This window comes from Toxorhynchites rutilus, chromosome 2 (assembly GCF_029784135.1).
Source record: "Toxorhynchites rutilus septentrionalis strain SRP chromosome 2, ASM2978413v1, whole genome shotgun sequence".
Lineage (NCBI taxonomy): Eukaryota > Metazoa > Arthropoda > Insecta > Diptera > Culicidae > Toxorhynchites > Toxorhynchites rutilus.
The window spans coordinates 282,573,201-282,599,488 of record NC_073745.1 but is presented as its reverse complement, the minus strand read 5'-3'; the positions used below and the strand labels follow the sequence as shown (position 1 = coordinate 282,599,488).

Genomic DNA, 26,288 nt, shown 5'->3' with positions numbered 1-26,288 from the left:
CACATATTTTGGTAGTTCTAGGCATCATATCAAACGTAAAAGGATGATCATCAAATTTCCTTGTAACGAAGAACATAATCTAATACAATGCATGAATTGATCTTCCATGGCAACTGTTCAAACTTTTTACTTACAAATCAAATATGTTGAATTCAATTAAATTCGAAAATTATGTCATTCAATCGATAATTTATTCAATACAATACAAATGCCTACTAAGCAACGGTAGTCCCACGTCAACCTTGCGATTATATCATAGATATAACCCACTCATTTTTTGACGTAGGATTACGTCTTTTGGGAACATATAAGGGGTACAAATTGAAAATCGAATATCGAGCACATCGTGAAAATTGTCCAATTTCAAACGCTTATTGCTCAGTCATTTCATGATGGATTGATGAAATTTTTGCGTCAATCGATTTCTGCACTCCATAACAATTGTTTATATTGAAGAAAATAATATATGTCATGAAACTAACTATCGAACAATTAAAAAATCTCAACCTCTAACCTAACGGAAACACCCACTTCTGATTGGCCGAAATTGACGACACATGCGGCGGGTTCCTAACAGAGACATAAAATCTGCCTGGAGGAAATCGGCATTTTAAATACATAAAAGTGGGTGGAGCTTTTGTTCCTACCGAAATGTGTTCCCTAACAGAGACATCAAAACCAAGCCGCCTGGGAAAAATCGGCATTGCAAATACATGAAAGTAGGAGGAGTTTTTGTTCCTATCGAAATGTGTTCCCTCACAGAGCCATCAAAACCAAGCTGCTCGGAGGAAATCGACATTGCAAATACATGAAAATAGGGGGAACATTTGTTCCTACCGAGATGTGTTCCCTCACAGAGCCATCAAAACCAAGCTGCTCGGGGAAAATCGACATTGCAAATACATGAAAGTAGGGGGAACATTTGTTCCTACCGAGATGTGTTCCCTAACAGAGACATCAAAACCGAGGTGCCCAGAGTAAATCGGCATTGTAAATATATGTAAGTCGGGGGCATTTTTATATTGCAAGTAAGGTGAGTGATACGATTAATTCTAGCTATTCTAGCAAAAATTTAAATTTGGAACTTTAATGTTGGTTGCTTTGTAAAATTTCATATCAATGACCGATCGGGTATTGTGAAAAATTTAGCACAAGTGTAAGTTCAAAATTACATATGGCAGCAATTGTGTTAAAAATGACTTGATATATAAAACGATTTATTTCAATTTTCATAAATAAAAACCAAGGTGTGTTCCCGCTCGAGAACAGGTCGTTTGGTTTAAGCTGTCTGTTTTGTTGTGTTTATTTACACCCAAGGAAAGTTTATACGGCGAGAAAAATTGGAAAAGTGAAGAAATATTAGAAAAAGTGATATCCTACATGCTCTACATATAGTATTAGGTACTGTTAGTCTAATCAAAATTTGCAATGGGTTGAATAAACACTCAGAAAGTAAAAGTTATAAAAAAAATTACCTTTTCTATTGCAAATATGTTTTCTCTATATTAAAGTAACATGTTCTTACTGATGAAAAAACTGATAATTATGTTCGGTATTGGTGATTATCTTATAATACATTGGTGAGTTTTTTTTTTAATTCATCCATAAATAACATAGGAGACACCTCGTCTAGGATCACAGAGGGCGGTTTTCACCATATCTCGTTCCACTTCGGAATCTTTTATCTGATACGCACCATCCAACGACTGTTTACCATTCTTCTGTCATCTTCACTTGGTAAACACTGGTAGAGTGAACAAACAATATCCAACAACCAATCAAAACGGCCCTTTTCAGGGCCATCAAATCATTATCAAAGAGTTCAAGGATGTAATTCTTCAACCATATCCAAAATCAACAGATAGCCTAACGGAATCCTACGTCAACTATGCGGTCGTGTCTCGGACACAACCTTCTGTGACTTTTTTACTATATTCATGATTTAAGTTCATGATTTAGGCAAGAAAAAATGCTGGATAAATTTCAATGATATACAACATGAATCGGTACATGCCTCATTTTCAATTTTATCATAGAGTGACCACCTATATAAAAATCAAATCCTACGTCAAAAGTGTTTCGATGACTCTATTGTTTGTTGGAAAGGTTGTATTGCTTCAGAAGGCGATAATATAAATTTAGATGATAAATTTTCTATCAAAACACCAAACATGCATTTGTCATATATTCATATAGATTTTCAATTTAAAACTATTTCTATGAATGTACAATCTTATGCGCAAAGCAAGGTCTCGCTGGTATTTCCAACAGGAACAATCCAGTCAATCCAGAAAATATGAGCCACGTCGTCATCATTTCTTCGCTCTTCACCAGTAGTTGCACAAATACCCACATTAGCGGAACCTTTTTTTACACTCCAAGCAGCGTTTTTTCAACGGTCGTTCGAATCTCGACTTGAAAGTGAATGTCGTCAGCGGCGCGCACGGTCAGAACGGTTATTTCCGCGAAGAAGGTGAAGGAGAAGCGGCGCAGCCGGAGCCAAGGAAGAAACAATCTAAGCTTTTTCTCTGCCGTTTGCTCCGCGCTGTCGCTTTCCAACCACCTCACGAACCGGCGCGCTGTGATAGGAATGTGAGTGGAAGAACCGGAATCTAATTGAATTATTCGATGAGTTTTGCTCACACGTTGTGTTCACCAGTGACTCGTACCATTCGAAAGCTGACACCAGGATAAGACACAGAAAGTCAAACTCGCAAAATGAGGTGAATTATTGTTGATGTAAGATGACTGCGATAGTGTTTTACTAATTGCAAACCTGTACAAAAAATAATCCAAAGCTTTATTGTTTGCTTCTGAAATATCCAACAAATAAATGTTCGAAATTTCCGTAAAACTCGGTGCGGCTAACCAACGGGTTAATTGTTGCACATTCTTTCGCCATTAACATCAAACCAGCCCCCCAGTTCACAATAATCCCTGACCATGTCCAACAAAGAACCTTTATGGAGCATGAGCGCAGATGGAGTCGCAGCTGTAGCAGCCAGTAGCAGCCCGGCACAACAAAGCGTAAATAAACCACCCAATAATTTTGAAGATGTGCTCATGATCATGAGAAGCGAAAACATAAGCAGTAAAATAATCAATTTTCATTACCATTTCGGATGAGTGAACACAGAAGAGTGCGGGAGAGCAAACGTTGCTAGGAAAACGCATCGTCACCAGAGATGCCAGATACACGTAGATAAATATCCGTAGATATAAGGATTTGATTGTTCATTTTTTTTGTGAAAAATAAACGAATCTTTAGGCAAAACAAGCGGACTTACGGACTTACACAGATTTTAGAAATTACACAGACCTATTACTAAAATTACGGACTAAAACAAATTGAGTAAAGTATGTCTGATTTCGTTGAGGACGGAGGAGAGTACAACAAAAATAAATAAACCCTTTGTCATTACTCAATGTCAGTTATTTCCTTCTTTCGCATTATCTTGACTTATTCTTTACAATTTCTTTCTTGTTTTAATAGGTGAGCATAAATTAGTTCGATTGATTGATACAAGTATCTCTCCGATCTATCAAGAAATGCCATAATTATAAGTTTTCGTACAAAATTTCAATTATTTGTCCTAAGAATTCAGAAAATCTAATTCAGTTAAACTGGGATTGAATTCCTGAGAGTCATTGATAAAAGATTCATTCTAGGAAAATTTAATCATAATAAATTACAGTTAATCTATGAGTAAACTTCTTTTTTTGACGTAGAACTACGTCTTTCATTAAGGGTGCCTAATCAGAAAACCAGTCACGTTTTTATGAAATAAAGTTAACGTTTATATCTATTTTTGCCGCGAACGGATTTTGACGATTTACATACCAAACGAATCGGAAATTCCCTAAGATTTGCTTTTCACGCTATATATTGCAATCCACTGGTGTGTAAACGGTTTAAATTGATGAAAACTAGAAGCATTTCCATTTTCCCATACATTTGTTCTGCTAATTTGTGAGCTTCCCTACCCATACCGTCAAAAACGAGCAACTTTATCGGCGATCAACGAAAGGGAGTGATTAAGTCTCCGTGAACAAATAAAAGAAGAGGAAGAAGATCATCGAAGGGGAATATTTGCCTAGAGCATAAATATTGAATCTCGCTGATGCAAACTTACAGTATCGTTCTAGATACGAAGCAATGAAAATCGCTTGATTTTCATTCTTTTGCGTCACCACATGTCGAGTGTCGTTTCGGATTGAGCTGTGTACGCGACTAAATAATTTACTCACAGATGTCTCTGGCATTGCAGTCTTTACGTCAAACTCATGCCATTCCATTAAGGTTCTGAACTACACAATTGTGTGGGGAATCATTAAGCTAGGGTATCATCGGCTCACCAAGAAAATAATAGTTCTGGAAATGCGTGTGCGATTTGGTTTCGCATGACGGTAGCAAAACTCTCCACCAAGGATGACAGCTAAGATAATCTAGACCGGCAATATCAACAGGAAGGCCTTCTGTTGAGAAGAACGCAAAACGGAGGTAAGTGTGTGTGTGTATATATAGTTGCTTCAAGCCATCGATATATGGATATTTGTGTGCATACGTGCGTGCTTCATAACTCGTGCGTAAAAATAGTAGGTATATCTTCGCTACGCTGAAACCCCATTTGTATCTGCTCTCGTGAGCATTGGCCCTGTCGCGGAGCAACAATAGCTTAATTTTTTGGTGCTATGATGGACGATTGTTTGGTGGTGCACATTATGCAGCCGTAATAATAAATATAAAGAAGGAGGGAAATATTTGCGCTAGGGTATGCATAATAAATCTCTGCTGAGGCAAATATTCTGTCTTTTTCATTACTCGAAGCAGTAAACATCGCTTGTCTTCCGTCGTCATAAGGGCTTAATTGATGCCTTTGACATTGCATCAATGAATTGAACTGGCGCTCTGATGATGCAGACGTGAAAGTTGTGTGCCAAATAATTATTTGGGGAATACCAAGATAGACTATCGTGAATGTCGTACTGTAATATTATGAGTCATTTAAAATAATATCCGAAGTTATAAACAATTTATTTATTTTATTTATTTATTTTGGCTTAACGTCTTTACAACATGGCCTGATTCACAATTTTTCCTGTGTATTGTTCGTTGCTTGGTGTTTTAGTGGTGCGGCTTGCAAGACCTGCGACCAACCCCACTATCTCGCAGGAGGACCATCGTGATACTGCTGCTATACGTCCCAAGTACCACCAGGACTAGGCAAAGACGCTTATAGCGGCGTCAATTCGCTTAGAGGAACTGTTTCCGGGTTTTTGAGGTTTTTTTTTGGGGATTGGCAATGCCCAATGCTCATCCCACCACAAACCTAGATAGTTCCCCTTTACCAGTGCAAGCCAGAAAAACGATCTATGACGATAGAATTTCTGACCCGAACGGGAATCGAACCCAAAGCCTCCATCTTGGCAAGCGCAACGCTTACCACTAGGTCATGGGCACCACATAAACAAGCGACTCAAATAATATAACAGCGTAGTTCTACGTCAACAACGCGGTAGTGTCTTTCACACAGCCTCCTATATATTTTTTTTATTTCAATTGAATTTCAAGTCAGTTTTTCACTATTTCGAACAAGGTTTCGTGAGGGTTCATATCATATTTTAGCGAATTTTGCAATCATATTTCAACCAATTTGAGAATCATTACTTTCAACCATCTTCCGTCAACAAAAAATTCAACCAGTTCAAAAGGATAGATATAATTTGCATAATCTGCCACAAGTACTGCCAGTCACCATAGCGTCCTATAATAAGTTTCAAGCAAAGCCCTATATACTAGATCCATTTAGGTAGTCCTACCTAAAACAATTCGATTTCATTATTCACGAAAAAAATTATTTTTTATTCGATGTATTGTAAAAATACCCTTCGAAATCCGTAGACTCGAAAGAAATATACGGATGTAACGTTTTGTCTCAAATTCAGAACTATCAAGCTTGTTCGGCCATTAAACATTGTCTCATTACTGTAAATATCGACGAGTAATGAAATTTTAAGACATTTGGCATCAAAAAAAATTTTTTTAAAAACTTCGATTTTCGGTGATTTTTTGTTTTTCAAAAAAACTCAAATTTGAACGTTTGTGACACGAGTAAATATATTTCATAGGGTATATTATCGTGCAAATCAACATTACGTAGCAAGTTCCGAATGAAAAATCGAAATAACTATTTTTATTGGCACCAAAAACCATACTTTTCGTTTCGTAGTCCTAGAATGCCGATTTTCGACAAAAATTTTTTTCGAATATCCCAATTTCCCTTACTCCTCCTTTGGGTGATTTTTCGATTTTCAAAAAATCAAACTTTGACCGCTTTGCGCCACTCTCCCTTAAGTCCAATTGAATTGATATTTTGCATAGGGTGTTTTTCCGAGGTGGTGAACATTTTTTATGGGGTAAATTTTTGGAATTCGAGATGACCATTTTCATTGGCACCCTAATGTACATATAATATGTACACGATTCAAACCCGGCTCTGTTACAGCTAAAATACTAATGAGCCTAAATAAATAAACAAGTGGGATAAAAAATGTAAACGATATGTTTCTCGCATCTCTCATTAAAAAATTAAAATTCAACTTTTGAACTACTGAACCGATTCAGATAATCGACATATCAAATTCAAGCCAATTAGGTAATCTTTCTTAGGAAAAAAAATAGATTTCGTTTATCCATATCCAAAAATCAGAGATGTGATTTCTGTCGTTTTAGAGTTATGATTTTTTATTTTTATATTTGAAAGATGAGAAAATGTGCTATATACTTTTATATTTTTTTATTTTTTTTTTCATCATTTTGAGAGTAAAAAAACTTAAAAGTTAGTTGTTTTTAAGTTAATCATTTTATCCCACAAAAAATCATAATATACTTGATTGTTTCTATCAATTAAACTGAAGCCCTCTAAATGTTCTATAATCTGTTTTCCGACATCTAATTTCAATTTTTTCTAATTCCGCTGCAATATCATTTTAAACAATTCCTTGTGTGCCTCAATTAGAATCTAGAAAAATCACTATGGTTACTCCATTGTACTTCTAATAGCCAATAAACTTTCACCTTAACGTTGAAATAAGTATTACATTTTGACGTATGACTACGTCTTTCATTTCTATACTGAGAAGTAAGTTCAAAATTTCGGAAACGATAGCATCATGCCGGAACAACAAGATTTTGAGCGGTAATTTCTTCTAACCAACGAAACGGTACGATAGCCACTTCATTTGAAAGATGAAATGTCTACGCGTTATATGCTTGTTAATTACACCAGTAAAAGTCACTGCGGGAGTCCCACATCTTGGTCCTCTTCTTTTCATTCTGTACGTTAAAGACATCTCCTTCGTTCTCAAGTGTATCGATGTACTTGTGTATGATGACGACATGAAGCTTTTCGCGGAAATTGGAAATGAAAACGACATCGAAGCATTCCAAAACGAAATACTTGTATTCCATACTTTGTGTAATAAAAATCTACTAAAACTAAATTTAAAAATATTCAACTCCATAACATTTAGCAGAAAAATCATGTACAAAATATTGTAATACGTCTTGAAAATAAAAATGTAGAAAAAAGTTAAATAGTTAGAGATCTAGGCGTCATCCTGGACTATAAACTCACATTCTTAGAACACTGCAACACTGTAATCAATAAGGCAAATAGTGTGTTAAGCTTTGTCAAACGCTTCTCACATAACTTCCAGGACTCATACACAAAAAAGCTTTTATATATCACATGTAAGGCCCATTCTGGAATACTGTAACATCGTTTGGAACCCGTATATGGTTGTTCATGAAGAACGCATTGAGTCAGCCCAGAAACAGAAACAGTTTCTCTTATTTGCACTCCTTAAGCTGACCTCAATTCCATTTCCACGCTGCATGCTCATAAACATTTAAGCACTGAAAGAACGTCTTAAATTTGCAATGCTTTCTTTTTTTTTATCCCATTTATTTATTTAAGGCTCATTAGCATTTTAGCTGTAACAGAGCCGAATTTTAATCGTGTACATGTCACATGGTCATCATATCTATAATTAGCACATTACACAGTTGTCATTCGCCAGTATTCCTTCTATACCATTACATATGATACATTCACACAGTAGCCATTTAGGCGTAAGAGTATTCTTTCTGTTCTTCCATAATCCACAGTTGGACCACCGGACAACGGAGACAGTTGATTGATTATTGTTGAGTTATTTATAGAACAGTAGCCCGATGTGTCTGGCGGAGCAGAGCAGTTGTATGGATGAATCGATCTTATTTCGACCGTGGATTGATCTCCATCGCTGATGATTGTTGCGTGGACGTAGCTATTCTGTAACAACACAAAGATGGTCAATGAGGGCCCTGAGTTTTGAACTCACGATCGATCGCTTACTAAGCGAACGTGCAACCAATGTGGCTACGGAGACCCCCAATGCTTTCTTTTGTTAACACGTTAAATAAATAAATTCCACTCAAAGTGTTATTGATCCATGAACTTGTTTCAATTGCTTAAAAATTGCTTTGAAAACAGACTATTGAAATCACACAAATCTGTATATAAGCTGGCGCCCGCTCGGAAATCCATTTAGTTGTTGCCACATATACACATTTTTTTTGTAACAATACAGATTTTCAGTATGTTTTTTGGCCAAGAATCTGTATATACAGATACAGAGTTTGTAGCAAAATAAACTAATTTTAAAATATTTGATCAGTTTACGCAACTATTAACAAACAGACAATTCGAACAGTACTGAAATGAACTATTTTTGCTACTGTCAAATGTGTCAAATATAGTAGTGATAGTAATCGTATTTTTTCGCAAATAATTCGAGCAAAACAAAAGTTTGGAACCTCTCGCTACAGAAACTATGAATGCAATTATCAAATCGAAATTATTTGTTAAAATCCGAGGAGAAGTGCCCCGGTACAGTTGTCAAACGACATCGTGGCCAAATCCTGCAAGTTGTCGAAACACCACGAGCAAAGTGACGATTGAATGAATACATAAACTTGGTTTTCCCTAAAAATACATTTTAAAATGTTTTTAAATGGTATAATTTTCTACGTATCTAAAACTCTCAATCCAAGATATTTCGCATTTTCGATCAAATTAGACCTCTGTGCGAGAAAGAATTGCACAGTAAACTTTTTGCATAGACCTGAAAATTGCTAAATAGTCTCAATAAAAAAAATTGGCAAAATATACCAGTGATCACGAGCTTCGAAATATGGATGAGCAGAATATATACACTTTACTTCAAGTATGCTATTATTACTTAGTACTTAAATCTAATGCAAAATCCGTTATACAGATTCCAATACAGATTTTCTATTTTCATTACAGATAAGAAAGATTTTTTGGCCCGAAAATACAGATTTCAATGTGGCAATGGAACCATAATCAAGGCGCCTCGGTTCTATTTAGGAGCACCAACAAATTCAAAAGAGTTGTTTTTTTATTTCATTTGTATTTCACTTTTTTTTAGTTATTTTTTTTCAATTTTATGTGTATAATTTTATGTCTCATCCACTCACCTACACTAACAAGAAAAACTTCCAACGATCTTTCAAAATATTCATTCACTTATTCATTCAATGAGAATTGAGGGACCAATGACCCTCGGGTTGAAGTCCATTAAAAACAAGAAGATTCTGATGCAACTCCAAACAAATGATTACCATTCTAGGTCAGCCCACCTGGCGGATATATCACAGATACAACCCACTCCTTTTTTCGCGAAATAAGTCATATTTGAAATATATAAAATTTCTGTATATAATGAAGTCTAAAATTGTATATAATCGGGTCTGTGTATGATCGAGTACAACCTGTTACTTCTGGATTTGGTTTTGTTATTGGGATTTTAGTTGAAAACCTGACCAAGAAAATCAATTATACCCCGTTGGTTTGCGCCTGCGACTATGTTTAAAAAGTAAAAATCTTACAAACATTTGTTCATAATTGATTTAAGGTCTTTTTATATTGTTGCTTCTGGATTAGACGCTCATTGTACCCCAATTTGTGAACTTCTGCTATATTTGCTTGAAAATATCGTGTTCAAACATCTACTGTTCGACATTAGAATCATGCGTCGAAAGTTGATTCAAATTCCGAACACTCCTTAAGGAGGGATCCCTGTATATAAGGTCGGAAAAAATAAGTTTTCGTGATTTTTTTTCGAACGTAACGAATAAAGTGAAGTGTTTAGGTATTTTGGTTATTGTTTGAGGTATATTTGAAGAAGTGTTCTCCATTTTTTGAGTGCACGAATAATGATTATTACGCTGTTGACAACTGAATGCGTAGATGCTGTCTGAAAATCGATACCTTACTGGTAGTATCGGTTCTGAAGGAATGGGGTGTTGTAGAACAAATTCCAATGAATATTTTGAAACTTTAGGACAATACCTAAAGCGTTACATAAAGGTTTTTGAAAATTCAAAAAAAAAATGCCAAAATGGCGGCCTTTTTTGTTAAAAATGAGTTATTTTTCATGAAAAATCGCTGTTTAGAAGCTAATAAAAAATCAAGAAAATGAGATATCAAAAACAGCTACGTAACGCTTTAGATAATCCATTTTTACATGCTCATAAAAATTTCAGCCAAATCGGTCGAGTAGATCCTGAAATATCGATACCACCAGTTGAAAAAACATGGTTTCGAGAAAAACGTGTTTCAAAATTCGTATAGCATTACTATATCCTCTGAGGTGATTTCATACTTTTAGCTGTAACTTTCCAACGAAATTAAATATCAAAAAATCCTTTTGGGGCAACATTTCTGAGCTTCCCAAAAATGCAAAAAACGAAAATTCGATTTTTCCGGTTTTCCAGATCGGGGTCCCCGATTAAACACTATTTTTCATGAAGATTTCTGCATAAAAGATGATTGTTATCCATTTATAGTAAATACTTACCTTTTCTAGCACTTGACACGGAAAAAGCAAGAAAAATAGTTAAAACAATTACAAAAACTAAGAAATTAACAATGTTTGTTTTTTACAAAATTTGCTAACCCAAACATTTCATCACTTGTTTTGACAGTCACTTTTTTGCAGATACAGTAACGTCTCGATTATATCACTGGGCGTTTTTATCACCCTCGTATTTATCACTGAAAATGTTTCGCTTTTATAACGTTTTTCAAAAAATGAGAAATTATATGAAAAGTTCAATCTGCCAGTAAATTGAACAAAAAATGAAATTTAAAATAATGAACAATTCTGAGTAACTTTCTCTTCGATTGTGTGAAATGAGATGCACGACCTATGCCGTTTCCCAGTTTGAACCATGGAAGAGACAGTCATACTTTATTTGTAATGGATTTATTCTTGTGTAGTGACTACTTGGCGATATAAGCTAATGGAAAAAAAACAAATCACAAATCGCTCAACAATTCGGAATGAATGCTAAAGTAGAAGAACTAATTTGTGAAACTGTAAGTTTTGACCATAAGCACTAAAAGAAAAATTAAATATGCTGCTGAAGGTAGAATTGTTTTAATGTTTAAATTACAGTAGAATCTCGATTATCCGCGAGCGGTTGATTCGCGGTGCGGATTATCCGCGAAAGTGGGTTCCCTAGTAATTCTACAAACCTTCCCGAAATTTGTCTGTGAGTGGTAGCGTCTTGCTTTTCTGTTTTGGTCATGGCTTTCACATTATCTGACTGATGCACACGACCTTACAGATTGATAGTTCAATAATTTCTGTATTGCTGAAACATAGTTTTCATGCTAAAATATCTTTTTTTCGCGTTTGTACCTCATTTTCGTTATTGCGGATGATCGGGGTTCTACTGTAATTGACGGTAGATATTTTATACTTACTTTAAGAGAAAATACAGCGAGCTAGAAACGACTGTATACGACTGAGATGGTTGATAGTATCTGCGTCGTTCAGCGATTCTTGTCTTAATTTTAAAGTTTGTGCAATAGATAACTTCAAAGAATAATTTCTCAATTACTTGAAGACATATGATTTGACCGTTGACCAGATATATATTTGCAACGAATCTGCCTTATTTTTTAAAATGATTACGAGATAAACGTTAACTCATTTGGAGAAAAAAGTCGTCGCATGAATCAAAGCTGACAAAAACCGGATAATTTTAATGTTACAATGTTTCTGGTGCTCATAAACATCCATTGATTGGAAAATCGAAGAGCCCTCGATGTTTCACAGCAGAAACTATTTTTTTTGTTCTGGAAGTCCACGAAAAAGACGACAACCTAAGGGCGTTTCGATAAAAGATAACTGCATTGCGCACCATTTCTTGTGGGGATGAAATTTCCTCTGGCGATGGACTGATTAAGGATTGTCCAACGTCAACGGAATGATGAATGAGGGACAAATTCAAAACATAAAAGTAATATATCGAGAAATATTAGAAATGTCTGCCCTTGTCCTAAATCCTTATCCTGTCCAATCAAGCTAGTGTTAAATTTAGTTATTATTAAATTGTTAGTCTTTATTATATACGAAATAAGTTCTATTTTAAGGTGAAATTTGACTCTGTAAACGTTAGATGATAAGTAAACGTTCTCGGAAAAAAAAGAAATGTCAATCATGCTTAATTCAGAAATAATGAACAAGGCACTGAAAAAAATAACATTCAAAGATCTAGCTATTTGAATATTGGCAACACGTCAACCACAATCACAATTTGATGTGGTCCAAAACAAATATGTATTTGGTTAATGAAGGCAGAATTTTTGCATCCACCTTATTTATGATTACTGATCCTGGTAATCAAATAGTGGTACCGGACCTCGAAGAAGGAAGAATATTTCACGTACAACTTTCTGACAGCCAAAGTATCGGTATAGTGACTGATCCATCAGAAAAGAATGCCGATATTAGAAAAAATGAAGATGAAGAAAAAAGAAGATTAGTTAAAGTAATCAACTGGAAATAGCAGCTCTGAAAAACAGAATGCAACTCATACAAAACTTCAATTCATAGAATGGGAAGAACAAAATAACTTAAATTTAGCTACAATGTCTTTCACACAATCTCCTCAAGAAAACAAGAGAAATTGAGAAAAGCACTGCAACAATAATTTCGTTATATCATGTTATACTGTGTTGTTTTACGTGTCCATGCGATAAATATTGTAATGAATGTTTTACTATAAATTTTGCGTGTTGCACGGAGAATAGTGTTTATATCATACATATTGGAGGAGAAAAAAAGATTTTTCGTCTAAAAAAAAAAATCTGTTTCGAATGTATGACGTTTCTATTTTATCACGCGAAAATTTTTATGAGCGTGATGTAATCGAGACGTCACTGTAATAAATTCTAGGCTGTATCGATACTTGTAGATGATTTTATACGGAAGAATACATCCCAAAGAATATCAGGGTTTTTATTTTTCAATTATTTATAACACTGAAGTTCAATCAATTTACATTTAAAAATGGAGTGTTCGGAATTTGAGACAAAACGATATACAAAGTGAATCAAAAAATGATCGAGTTAAAAACGCTTGGAATCCCTTTAATTTTTTGCCCTAAGTTTCACTCATGGGTGTGAGATTTGGCTAAATTTAGGTTTGATTTCGGAGAGAATTTAGTAAGATTCATTTTAGGAAAAAAAATATAATAAATTATAGTTATTTTATAATAAAACTTAATTATGTTAATCAATCTAATTTCAAGCTCGGTTAGTTAATTTTTTACCAATCAAATCACCAATTTACGAGAAAGAATTTGGTTGGGTTCATATCATATTTTAGTCCAATTTATTACAATTCAACCAATTCAAGAATCGTTACTTTCAACTATCTTTCGTCAACGATTTTGTAAAGATTTTCTGGTATTACGAATTAATATTTCTATCTGAAGCCATTCTACACAAAAGTATTCTGTAAGTTTGATTATTTATGTGGAATATGTTTTTTATTCGATGAATTATCAAATTAAAATATTGAAAATATGTTGATTCAAAAAACCATACGAATTTACAATGACAAAATTAGAGGAGCGGATGACATAAAATTATACACTTGCCTGCACTTTCGCAGCTGCTTATCACTAGGTATTAAATATTCTATGGCTTTTGAACACGCATACGAAGAGCAGAGAATATCAATAAACTATTTTTTGTTATCACTCGGCGGATGCTATTGTTTGCATTCGTCTATCCAATAGTTAGGACTAGAAATGTCAAACCGAGACTGTCTGTACCGTTACAATGCAACGCACACAATTTAAAGCTTTGCAAAAACGAACGGCAGAACCAAGGTGAGCTCAAACCCCACCACCGCATATCTCACATGGAGAATTTTCAACTTTATGTACGCAAAGGCAACTTCTTGCGTGACTATAATCTTCAACTAACAACATCAACACCACCAATAATAAAGCATAGAATAGAAGTGTGTACTGAAAGAACTTTTCATTGGTCTCTGGAGCAGGCAGCCGCCGAGAGTAGAGCAGAACACTTCTTCGCATCATCATCATCTTTGCACTACTTTCTTTGTTGGCCAGCGCCGCGGAAGCAGACACGTAATATAAACACTTTTTAGTTCAAGTTCAGTTCTGATGCGGGAGACGATGACTACGCGGACAAGTTTGATATCACACGCCCTCGTTTGTGTGGGTGCCGCCTGGCTTGGTTGCCTGTGCCTGTGCTGTGAGACGGCTGCTGTTTTGCGTGTGCAGCAACTCGGACTGGGAGAATGTGACAGAGGCACACAGTGGGCGATCGTTTAGCTCCATTGGTCAAGATAGATGTGTCTCAGGATAAAATGCTCTTTCGCTCCTTCGCACATCATTTCAAATTTAGATGAAGTTTCAAGAGTATGATCTGCGGGTATAACGTATTCACAGCGAATATCCAATAGTTGTCGACCTATGTGAGAGGACTGTATACGCGGGACGTGACTCTCGTGACCGCCAAGGAAATTGTTACAAAATGCACTGGTACACGCGTATCTTTGAACTAGCCGCTTGAAATAAATTCAATCCCTTAATCTATAATTTTATTCGCTCACACATCGATTGATTTCACTACTCTGCTGAGCGCCCTAGAGCCCTGGGGTATGCAAGTGCATCACGAGCGAGACTCGATGTTGCCCCTTTTTGAGGCATTTATTTATTAGGCACCGTGACCGAGTGGTTGGCGTCTCGCATTATCATGCCGGGTGTTCGGGTTCGATTCCCGTTCTGGGCGGGGATTTTTCGTCAAAGAAATTTCCTTCGACTTGCACTGTGATCACGTGTATTCTAGAACTAAGTATTAATACTAAATATTAATAAATGACGCTAGTTAATGCATACGTTGAGACGGCAAAAGTTCCACAGGGAACGTGAAAACCATTCAAGAAGATTAAGCACCAAAATCTCAACTAAATATTAACTAAAATTGAAACCAAAAGGTAATGCTCACGAGTTATTAGTTCTGAAGCTAAGATTGTTTTTCTCCATTTATAATTGGAACTATTTCAGCGCATCTATCATGGTAATTTTTGACGTAGAACTACGTCTTTCATTAAGGGTGCCAAATCAGAAAACAGTTCACGTTTTTATGAAATAAAGTTAACGTTAATAACTATTTTTGCCGCGAACGAATTTTGACGATTTACATACCAAACGAATCGGAAATTCCTTAAGATTTGTTTGATGTTCTATACATCACAACCCCCTGGTGTGTAAATGGTTAAAATTCATGAAAACTATAAGCGTTTCCATTTTCCCATACATTGGTTCTGTCCATTTGTGTGCTTTCCCTAACAGAGCTATCAATAACGAGCAACTTATCGACGACCAACGGAGGGGAAATCGTAAGATTTAAAGTCTCCGTGAACAAAGGAAAAGTAGAAGAATGATGTTGGTGCCTTTGAGAATGCATTAATGCATTAAACTGACGTTATGGCGAAGGTTGTGCGCCAAAAAAATATTTGGGGAATACCAAGTATCTTGAATGTCTTACTGGAATGTTATAAGTTATTTGGATTCGCGTGCCAGTCGCAAAACTGCCTTCAACTAGTATTGCGTTTGCGCTAATATTGATCATAATGAAGCATTGCCACGAAGTTGTTATTAACAAAAAGAGTTTATTTCGCTTGTTTAGTCATTAAGAAAGTAAATGTCGTTCTGGAATTTTGTATGTGATTAGGTTTGATGAAAATGATGAGAAGTGTTTATATTCCTAGTAGTTTCAAGCCACCAATGTATGGCTCTGTATGCATGCTATGGCGAACGCTTGTTTGGCGCTTGGTTTACGTTGTACGAAGGAAGCCTATAGGTGCGATTCCTTTGAGGCAATACTAAATAACATGTAGCATGATAGTTGATACCTGCAAGTGTTGTCATTGTTGTTGTTTCCATGCGGTGCCAAAGATATATTGATGTAGTTATGAGATGTGGAATAATGGTGCTGGTGCAACATGTATATAATCGACTGTAGCCGAGTCTATGTCAATTGCGAAAAAGGCCACCGGAATAGCGTTCAAGGTAAATTTTCAATGCATTGACATGAAATAGATTGCGACATACGAACAGTTAGTGTATTGTTTTGCGAGGGTAAGAATGAATCATCAATCTATTATCGTCAACTGATTCTACAATGAAAAGACCATTTCATAGATTATTCTACTAAGCAGTTGTTTCTAAGATTTCACAGCATTATAGAATAATATCCGAAGGTATAAATAAGCGACTTATATAAAATAACAGCGTAGTTCTACGTCAAAAATGCGGTCGTATCTTGGACACAACCTCCCATAATTTTTTTTGCAATTAAGTATTGCACAATCTAAGCTAAGAGTTAATTTGAAAATACTCAAATTGCTTTTTGTTGCATCGTCGCTGTGCCAATTGCCAATTGGATGGTGCACGTTTCACGGGTGGAAAAGTGTCTCTGAACTTGTAACGTGCACAGCGGAATGGGTAATTAGTTCTGATCAATTATTTCTTGACAACACGAAAGAATAAACACGATGCGACAGAAGAGAAACATAAACGCATACAATGTCTTCTATTTTACGTCGTGATAGGAACTCTTTTTTGCGTACGCGGGTATGAATTAGTGTCAGGGGGAAATGGGAGTGTGGATTGAAGTCAGTTGAATGAAGAGGCAGATTTCTATTCATTAGTCGAGTCAGTTAAAATAACCACTGACTGGACTAGTTCACCAGTCATCCTCGCTAGTCAACGCTAGTCAATTCATTTTCTAGTCAAGTCACTTTTTGTTGGCGGCGACTGCCGAAGCAGTTCTAGTCGAAGCGAAGCTGCTGAGAGTAGAGCCGGTCCTCATTTTCCACCTTCGAAGATTTCGGGCCCTGGTCACACGTATGCCGGGAAAATTCGGATTCTATTTCCTCCAGACAAACTTGCCATTTAGTCATCCAAGTTTAACAATTATCAGAATACAGGGCTATGTTTCCCGAATCGTGAAATGAAAAAAATCCTGAATAATCTATCAAAAGAAATTGTGAAACTGTTGGTCATAACATTTATTGAATGAATGACAGTTATTTGAATTTCAATATTCTTACGTGTTCACAGCGACAAATACGATTAGTTATGAAATATTTCTTCATGAAAAAATAGAAAGCAAATGATGAGATTCAAACCCAAATCACTGATACCTGTGGAAACCCAAAACTTTCGTAAAATAAGTATTGGGCAAAGATATACAACTTATCAAGCAGGTAAATCCAAACATGGGCGTACAGTCATTGTTGTGATGAAAATAATGTTGTTTATTAACAAATTAATTTACGTACAAGCTATCAACTATTGGTGAATGGTTCATTCACATCACAGCAGAGAACAAGTCCAGCCAGTGCCTCACAAGACGAACCTACCCCAATCGACGGCTTTGTCTCATTATTGTTATACAGAAAGACTAATGTTGCCAGAGGAATACGCATAGTATTCTATGCGTTATTTTTATCACAACTTGGTTGAGATTTGGGTATCAAATAGTAAAATCATGCACCGAAAATCGCTTTCGAAACTCCAATCATGATCATTTTGCCACAGGAGTCAGTACTAATTATTGATTCCTAATCTGAACTACCGGAAGGTCCAAAATACAGTTAAGTTTTTAACTGTGAGACTCACCGGTCTCTGTTTACAGATTCGAAGAAAGAGCGCTAGCTACTTTTGTAATTGGCAGCTTCTCCAAAGAAAATTTAGGCAAGTATTATATTATTTTAGCTGCGGAAATAACTGACGATCTTCAGTGTTGAACAATTTTGCTCCTGTCAAATGTATCAAATATAGTAGTGATGGAAATCATATTTTTTCGCAATATAATGCGAACAAAACAAAAGTTTGAAATCGTCTCGCTACAGAAACTGTGAACGCAACTATAAAATTGAAATTATTTGTTCTGTTCTATAAATAACCCAACAATGATCAATATCAACTGTCTCCGCTGAACAATGGAAGAACAGATAGAATACCCTTACGCCGAAATGGCTACTAGAGTGTAATTTACCATAATGTAATGGAACAGAAAACCTAACGCCTAAATGGCTACTACTTCTACTGTGTAATTTACAATTTATAGAAACATAAACATATGTACATCTACACGATAAAAACTATGGATGGGTTATACCTATGATATAACCGCAAGGTTGACGTAGGACTGCCGTTGGCTTAGTAATCAATTGTATTTCTTCAATTAGCAATAATGCCACCTCGGATGATCCTCATTGGGTGCGATATCGCCGCTGCGTAGTGCTATCTTTTGTATATTGATTAAAATAGCAAATGAATGAAACTATTTACGAATTCAATTGCAAACGAATCTCAATTTAAGTTAATTCATGCATTATGGTAGTAGTTATCACAGCAAATAGTTATCAACATTTTGCCTAATCATCAAACGGTATGCGTAGAAGTTCAGTGAGCTGGTGACATGAAGGGATATCTTCCAATGCAGTCTTGAATAATCGAGCCAAAGCGTTGCATTTGTACTCGCTTTTGTAGACCGTGATAGCAAAACGAATTCTGGAGTGTAGAAATGTTTGGGGGTATAAAAGCATTGCCGACTTGAATGTATCTGCAATGCCGATCTCCCAACTTCTTGGTTTCGGAATCTGTATTGGGAAAACACATTCCGGTTTGCAAAAATACAAGCGAGTACAAAAGTACTCGTAGTTTGCACCTTTCATCAGGCTTCATGGGTTTGAAGTCTGTGTTAGGAAAACATTCCAATTTGCAAAAACGCAAACGAGTACGAAAGTTCCCACTGCTTGCATCTAAATTTCTATGCCGATTACCACAGGCTCCATGGTTTTGAAGTCTGTGTTAGAGAAACATTCCGATTTCCAGAAACGCAAGCGAGCATAAAAGCACCCGCAGCATGCATCAATTTTGCAATGTCGATTTCCTCAGGCTCCATGGTTTTGAAATCTGTTTTAGGGAAACATTCCAATTTCCAGAAACGCAAGCGAAAACAAAAGCACCCACAGCTTACATCTAATTTGCTATGCAGATTTCCACAGGCTCCATGGTTTTGAACTCTGTGTTAGGGAAACATCCATCCATTCCAGCGATCGTACCTGAATCGTTGCGCAATCGTAACTGAGTGGATTTCCGAGCGGCACTCGCTTATATACCGATTGGTATGATTTCAATAGCCTGTTTTGAAAGCAATTTTAGGGCTATTGAAACAAGTTTTTGGATCAAAAAGCAACAAGCATATAACGCGTAGACATTTTATCTTTCGAATGAAGTGTTTATCATACCATTTCGTTCAGTTGTTTAGGAGCTATTAACGCTCAAAATCTCGTTCTCGGGCGTAAAGCTTTCGTTTTCGAAATTTTGAACTTACACCCCAGTATAGAAATGAAAGACGTAGTCCTACGTCAAAACCCGGCTCTGTTACAGATAAAATGCTAATGAGCCTGATAAATAAATAAATGGGATAAAAAAAACACTGTCCCTCAGTATGCAGTGTGCGCCAGGCGTACCAGATCCACAAAACGTTTTGGGCAAAGCTATTTCTATTATGCGTCATTTCAATAAAAAAATAAATTAATACAAGTGGTTTTTTTGTTTTGACACAATCACAGTTCATTTTAGTGACACCTAATCTGGAACACACTGTAGTATTTGTTCCAAAAATTTGTTACTACAGGTCGGACTCGATTATCCGGGATTCTTTTATTCGGAATTTTAGACTCGATTATCCGACCACTGGGAGGCCACTACAAAATGGCGGATTACATATTTTCTCAGAACTCCATCAATATGAGTATCAAAGGAAAGAGCTTGGCTAGTAGAACACAGTTATTTATGAAAAATGCAAAACCCAAAATGGCCGCCACCGCAAGATGGCGCCATATATATTTTTTCACAACACCATCAATATGGCATCAAATGAAGGGCTTGACAAGTAGAATACAGTTATTTATGAGAAATGCAAATCTAAGATGGCGGCCACTACAAAATGGCAGATTAGATATTTTCTCAGAACCCCATCAATATGGGTGTATAATGAAAGGCTTGACTAGTAGAATACAGTTGTTTATGAAAAATGCAAATCTAAGATGGCGGCCACTACAAAATGGCGGATTACCTAGATTCTCAGAACCCCATCAATATGGGTATCAAATGAAACAGTTATTTATGAAAAATGCCCAAAAATGAATCAAAAGAATGTTCTCGACTAGGAGAACGTGACATATAATGAAAAATCTAATTTCATGATGGCCGCAGTCCCCAAACAACTAATTACTTTTTGAATGGTTTCATTCAGCATGATCTGTTACTATGCATGTTTGAATGTTTGTTGGGTTGTCCCACATCAATAGAAAATTGACCCCGTTCCTGTTGAATGATTGATCTTAAATTTGGAACATACATTTAATTCCACTGTCATTATAAAACTGCGTATTCCATGATCTTGAAAAATTCAATTTGGCCGCCGCCAAGCTTGATTTGGAGAATACACTACAATATGAACAACATAAATTCGAAAAGGTCGCCGCCACAAAATGGTCGACTATGAATTTTTTGCAATCCCCTCAATATTGGTATTAAATGAATTTATTTGACTAATAGAATACAGTACAGGTCGGACTCGTTTATATACAGACTCGATTATATGTGATTCGATTATATTCAGTTTGGATTTTTTTGACGTAGGACTACGTCTTTCATTTCTATACCGGGGTGTAAAATCAAAGTTTCGAAAACGAAAGCGTTACGCCGGAGACCGAGATTTTGAGCGTTAATAGCTCCTAAACAACTGAACGAAATGGTATGATAAACACTTCATTCGAAAGATAAAATGTCTACGCATTATATACTTGTTACTTTTTGATCCAAAAACTTGTTTCAATAGTCTTAAAATTGCTTTCAAAACAGGCTATTGAAATCACCAATCGGTATATAAGTGATCGGCGCTCAGAAATCCACTCAGTTCTAATTGAACAGCGATTGGAGCATGTTGTCGCTGTTGCGGTGAAGCTCTTTATTTATCATGAAAGCGCGGATGAACGGAGTCACCAAGAACCTGTTTGTGCACCCTAGGCCAGAAGGGAATCTATCAGGAGGAGAGTGATGCCACAAACGGTTCCCTGGGAAGACATCGCTATACACACATACACGCGCGGCTATTAACAGGTGGTTATCGAGTTGGCATTAATCACTGGTGGGCTTCCAGTATCGAGGAAAATGTGGAAATATCTAATCGTTACTGAAAATAATCTGCCAGTTCCTTTGGGAATTTTCAAAATATATTCATGTGAAAGAGTTTAATTGAATGTTTTCTATCCATGTAACACTGTGACCAAATATGTTTCAATCAAGTGCTATTAACAGGTGGTTATCGAGTTGGCATTAACCACTGGTGGGCTTACAGTATCGAGGAAAATGTGGAAATATCTAATCGTTACTGAAAATAATCTGCCAGTTCCTTTGGGAATTTTCAAAATATATTCATGTGAAAGAGTTTAATTGAATGTTTTCTATCCATGTAACACTGTGACCAAATACATTTGGTTTTGTGGTTTTTCAATCAATCGCAATTAACAGGATAGCTTCAGAAGATTATTCTTCCCCATCAGTAGGATATTTCCGTATCCAATATTGTATGCGCCCGCAATCGATTATTGCTCAGTCGCCGAAAGTTCCGAGCTCAGAGAGTTCATTCCCCTCTAGTTTGCCTTCCAAATTGCCATCGTAAACCACACCTTCTCTCGATTCAATCACACACAAAAAGCATACTTAAGCGATATTCTGGTGGTGAGACACATTCATTTTTCGTGAGGACATCGACAAGACAACATCGTTGCCTAATGTGCTGGAGGAGGTGGACGGCGAAGGATCGACACATACACGCGCAGAACTCTTTCCGTTAGGATGCCATTCAGCATCGAGAAAGTTCCGGAAATATCTAATCATTGCTGGAAAATAATCTGCCAGTTCCTTTGGGAATTTTCAAAATATATTCATGTGAAAGAGTTTAATTGAATGTTTTCTATCCATGTAACACTGTGACCAAATACATTTGGTTTTGTGGTTTTTCAATCAATCGCAATCAACAGGATAGCTTCTAAAGATTATTCTTCCCCATCAGTAGGATATTTCCGTATCCAATATTGGATGCATAAAACCTTGTGCCTCCAACGTAACGCTCTCGTTTTCGAAGTTCTCCAAATATTCATTCATTCAGAATGAGTTCAGATTCAACTTCATACAAATGATCTCTAAATCAACGATAGTCCTACGTCACCCTTGCGGTTATACCATAGATATAACCCACTTCCTGTTTTTTATATTTCAAAAATGGCTTATTTCATAAAAAATGTAACCTTTAAACGTTAATATGAAGTTTAAGTGGCTATTACATGTACAGTGGGGTAAAAATCGTGATTTTTGAATATTTTGCTTGAATTTTCACCAGGAATTGTTTATGGATATTGCAGCCAAATTAAGAAAGATGGAAGTTGTGCGTCAAAGAACAAATTGTGGAGCGATTAAAGAACTTCTTTAAATTGATAGAAACAATCTAGTTTTTAGGATAAAATTAATAATAACACATTAAAAATTATTAACTTTTAATTGTTTCACTTCCAAAATGTTATAAAAATTTAGTTAATTTAGTTGTTCCACTACTATATCCTGTACTAAATTTTCTCATCTTTCAAATGAAAGCATCAGAATCGTCTTCCGTAGCGTACTTTTCAATGTAGAGCCAGTTTGAGGCAACAGAGTCCGAACCAAAAAAAAAGTTCTATAACTCTGTCATTGTTGAAATTCGAACATATGCGTAGGAGGATTTTTTTCATCAAATATGATCGTCTATCACCTCCTGAGAGAATCTGGATAAATTGTTTTTTTTTCGATTATTCGGAGTGAAAAAAATCAATACTCCGTTCAATCGAGTCCGACCTGTATTTTAATAAAAATCACGGAAAGAATATACAGAAATAGGGTGAATGAAGAATTATGCAATTTACTCCAATAGACAGAAGTCCTTTCGAATTTGTGCATTTATTTGTAATCGTCCATTGAAAACTAGCGGATGTCGTTTGGACGTTTGGACGGAAATGAGATCATTTTATCGTAGTGCGAACGATCTCAGGAAATGGCAAAAGGTATTGTCACCATAAAATTGTGGCCTCTGACTAATTTGTGACAAATTAGTACAAATTGTATCGTCGTTTGTTCAATTCGTTTGCAGTCTACCATAACATGAAGTTATTTTTCGAGTAAACGGGTGCATGTTTCTAAGCCGTTTTTTTGATAATGTAGTGAATATAGAGTGAAGGAGTTGACGGGTCGCGAAAATACTTTTAAAATTTGTTAAAATACAACGTTTTTCGGCTTCCATCACTCACAAATAAATCACTTTAAGAGGGCTGGTTGCGAATGAAATTTAGAAAAATAAGTAATGAACGAACGAGGAAATTTCATGCATACAATTTTTGAAATTGACGAAACAGCTATATTTTGACCGTCTAAAGTACACAACAAAAACACCGTTCCCACGTTTGTTCTACTGACAGACAACAGCGCGACAGTCTTTCTCTTCACCAATACAAGGCGCGTAAATTTGCAAGCAGTCGAACCAACGCACACACTTTCACGAAGCGAACAGAACTAGGTGTATACAACTAATAAAGAGCACAAAAGTTCTCACACATTAGGTCATTAAAAACAACTAGAATGTCGGAAATATGTGCTACATTCCTGCTGCTTACTTTCTCTAGTCATTATGGCGCTATTGTTCCGCAGTATTACGAACGATTAACCTGATTCTGCCCAGGTAATTTCACGATAGCGCACAGAACAAGCAATGAGAGACAAACCTGTATTCGCGATGATTTCCGCTTGTTGCACAAACACCAATACTCCGCGGCTCCGCTGGAACTTACAAAATGATGTCCTTTTTCCAATAGGAATGTCGATCAATCTTAAAGCTGACAACGAGCGAAACCAAATCTTCCGGGACGAAATAGATATTCACCGTAATTTGATTTGCAAACACACTTATTTTAGACACTTAAATTTATTGCACAACTTCGAACACTGTTGGCAAATTTCTTCCAGATTTTTCAATCAAACAGAACTCGGCCACACGCGACGAGATTCTGTTTTGCTTCGTCACACACAATTGTATCAGTGGAACATTCCGTGGTTATGTATATATCCTTTACCCTTTCACATAAAGCAACGGAAGATCTTCGTCACTTCACTCACTACACAACTAGACACAGAACACCGGAAAAGCAAAACTTCTACTTTTGTCGTCGTGGAATAGTATTCTTCACAAACCCAGTAGAAGCGGAAACACCGAAATGCTGTATCTTCTTCTGTTGCTACCGCTGCTGTTTTGCTCCTGTTCTGTTTAATCACTCTCAATATCAACAGTATCGGAGGAGAGAAGAAAAAAAAAGTTCGCGAACGTTACAAGCGACTACACAAAAACGTTCGACCGTCGGTACTGGTAACTAAAGACTGAATGGTGCTTTTCTACATTATCGGTAGCATCGCGCCGTGTGGATTTGGATGCACTTGTTTCTTTTATTATTACGGGCACAGCCGAAGAATGTTGCGAAGAGGCGCGATTGCCATCGTGTTTCATGTAGTGTGCTGAGAGAGAAAGAGCGCACAAAAGAAAAATAAAAGCACAAAAAGTGCACACATGTTTGCGCGCGCATTCTCGTGTGTGTTGTCATTGGATGTGTTTGATGAGAATAAAAGCCGCAAAACGAAACGTCAAATAATAGGACTTTGTTTAGATCAAGACGGGTCTATGGTACTAGGTGAGGCCGTTTCGTCACTAAGTTGGTTAGGGGAGCGGTATATGAAAACAGTACGGAAGAAAGCAGAAGGGGAATTTTTTCCTTGAAGTGTGAAAGAGACAGACTGATCACGAGCGGGCTTGGGCACAAGCGTATTGTGTTTTGTTTACAAACAAAACACACGTTTTGTTTACAAACAAAACACAGTAGACTTCCAAGATGGCTGAAGAGTGGTTTTAGCAAGTTGGCCCACCTTAGAATATACTTCTACGCGCCTTGGTTTAGATATAAACCAATATCTATGTTATTAAGGTGGTGCAGATGGGAACTTGTTAAGTGACATCACTCAATGATACAAGCGTTTGACACGCGAATCTTTGTGACTTGGACGCAGGGATGCCAGGTTTGAAGACACGTCTTCATTTTGAAGACATTTGACTTACTGTGAAGACATATTGAAGACATTATGAAATATGTGAAGACATTTCAGTATGATAGCACACGTGGATTTTTGAGATACTGTTTCCATGAAATTCTGACTATTGGATAAAAATATCGTCGGAAGAAGTAGAGTTTTTGTCTTAGTGTCATTCGCTTGCTTTTTCAACCGTGTCACTCGTATTCCTTAGGGCTTCGTAATCAACGGAAACTTTCGCGTCGGGTCATTCACTTGCTTTGCTTCAAACTTTTCAAGCATAAATCAACAAGCATATAGAATGAATTCAACAAGGCAACTTTTACTTCAAATTCTGGAGAACTTCCAGCGGTCTGAACACATATTGTCTCTTGGAGACATTAGTTGATTTGCGCTCGAGAATTCAAATGATTGTGACTTATATTTGACTGTATTTTTTTTAATCATTTATTTTCAATTGGCTCAGCAACGTTAAGCATCAATGAGCCGTGTTTGTGAATAGGGAAAAGCCCTTGTGAGTAGAACCTAAGTGGTGCGGACTCAATTTACTTCATTTTCAAGCAAATTCATGCATGTTTTCAAGCGATTTCTTGCAATAAATTCTCAGACCACCAGAGATGCCAGATTTACAAATATGTTTGTAAAT

The 26,288-nt window shown here is 36.4% G+C and overlaps 1 protein-coding gene across 11 annotated transcripts in view; it reads right to left on the bottom strand.

The window, feature by feature from the left end:
- LOC129764714 (supervillin) overlaps positions 1-26,288 on the bottom strand; it is a 776,186-nt gene that overhangs the window by 457,625 nt on the left and 292,273 nt on the right. The window contains exon 1 of one of the 11 annotated variants that reach the window (XM_055764110.1): positions 24,292-24,441. The exons of the other annotated variants lie outside the window; for them this stretch is intronic. The gene's annotated coding sequence lies outside the window, so the exon portion shown is untranslated. Of the gene's footprint in view, positions 1-24,291; positions 24,442-26,288 lie in introns of those variants that run through there. 11 annotated transcript variants of the gene reach the window in all.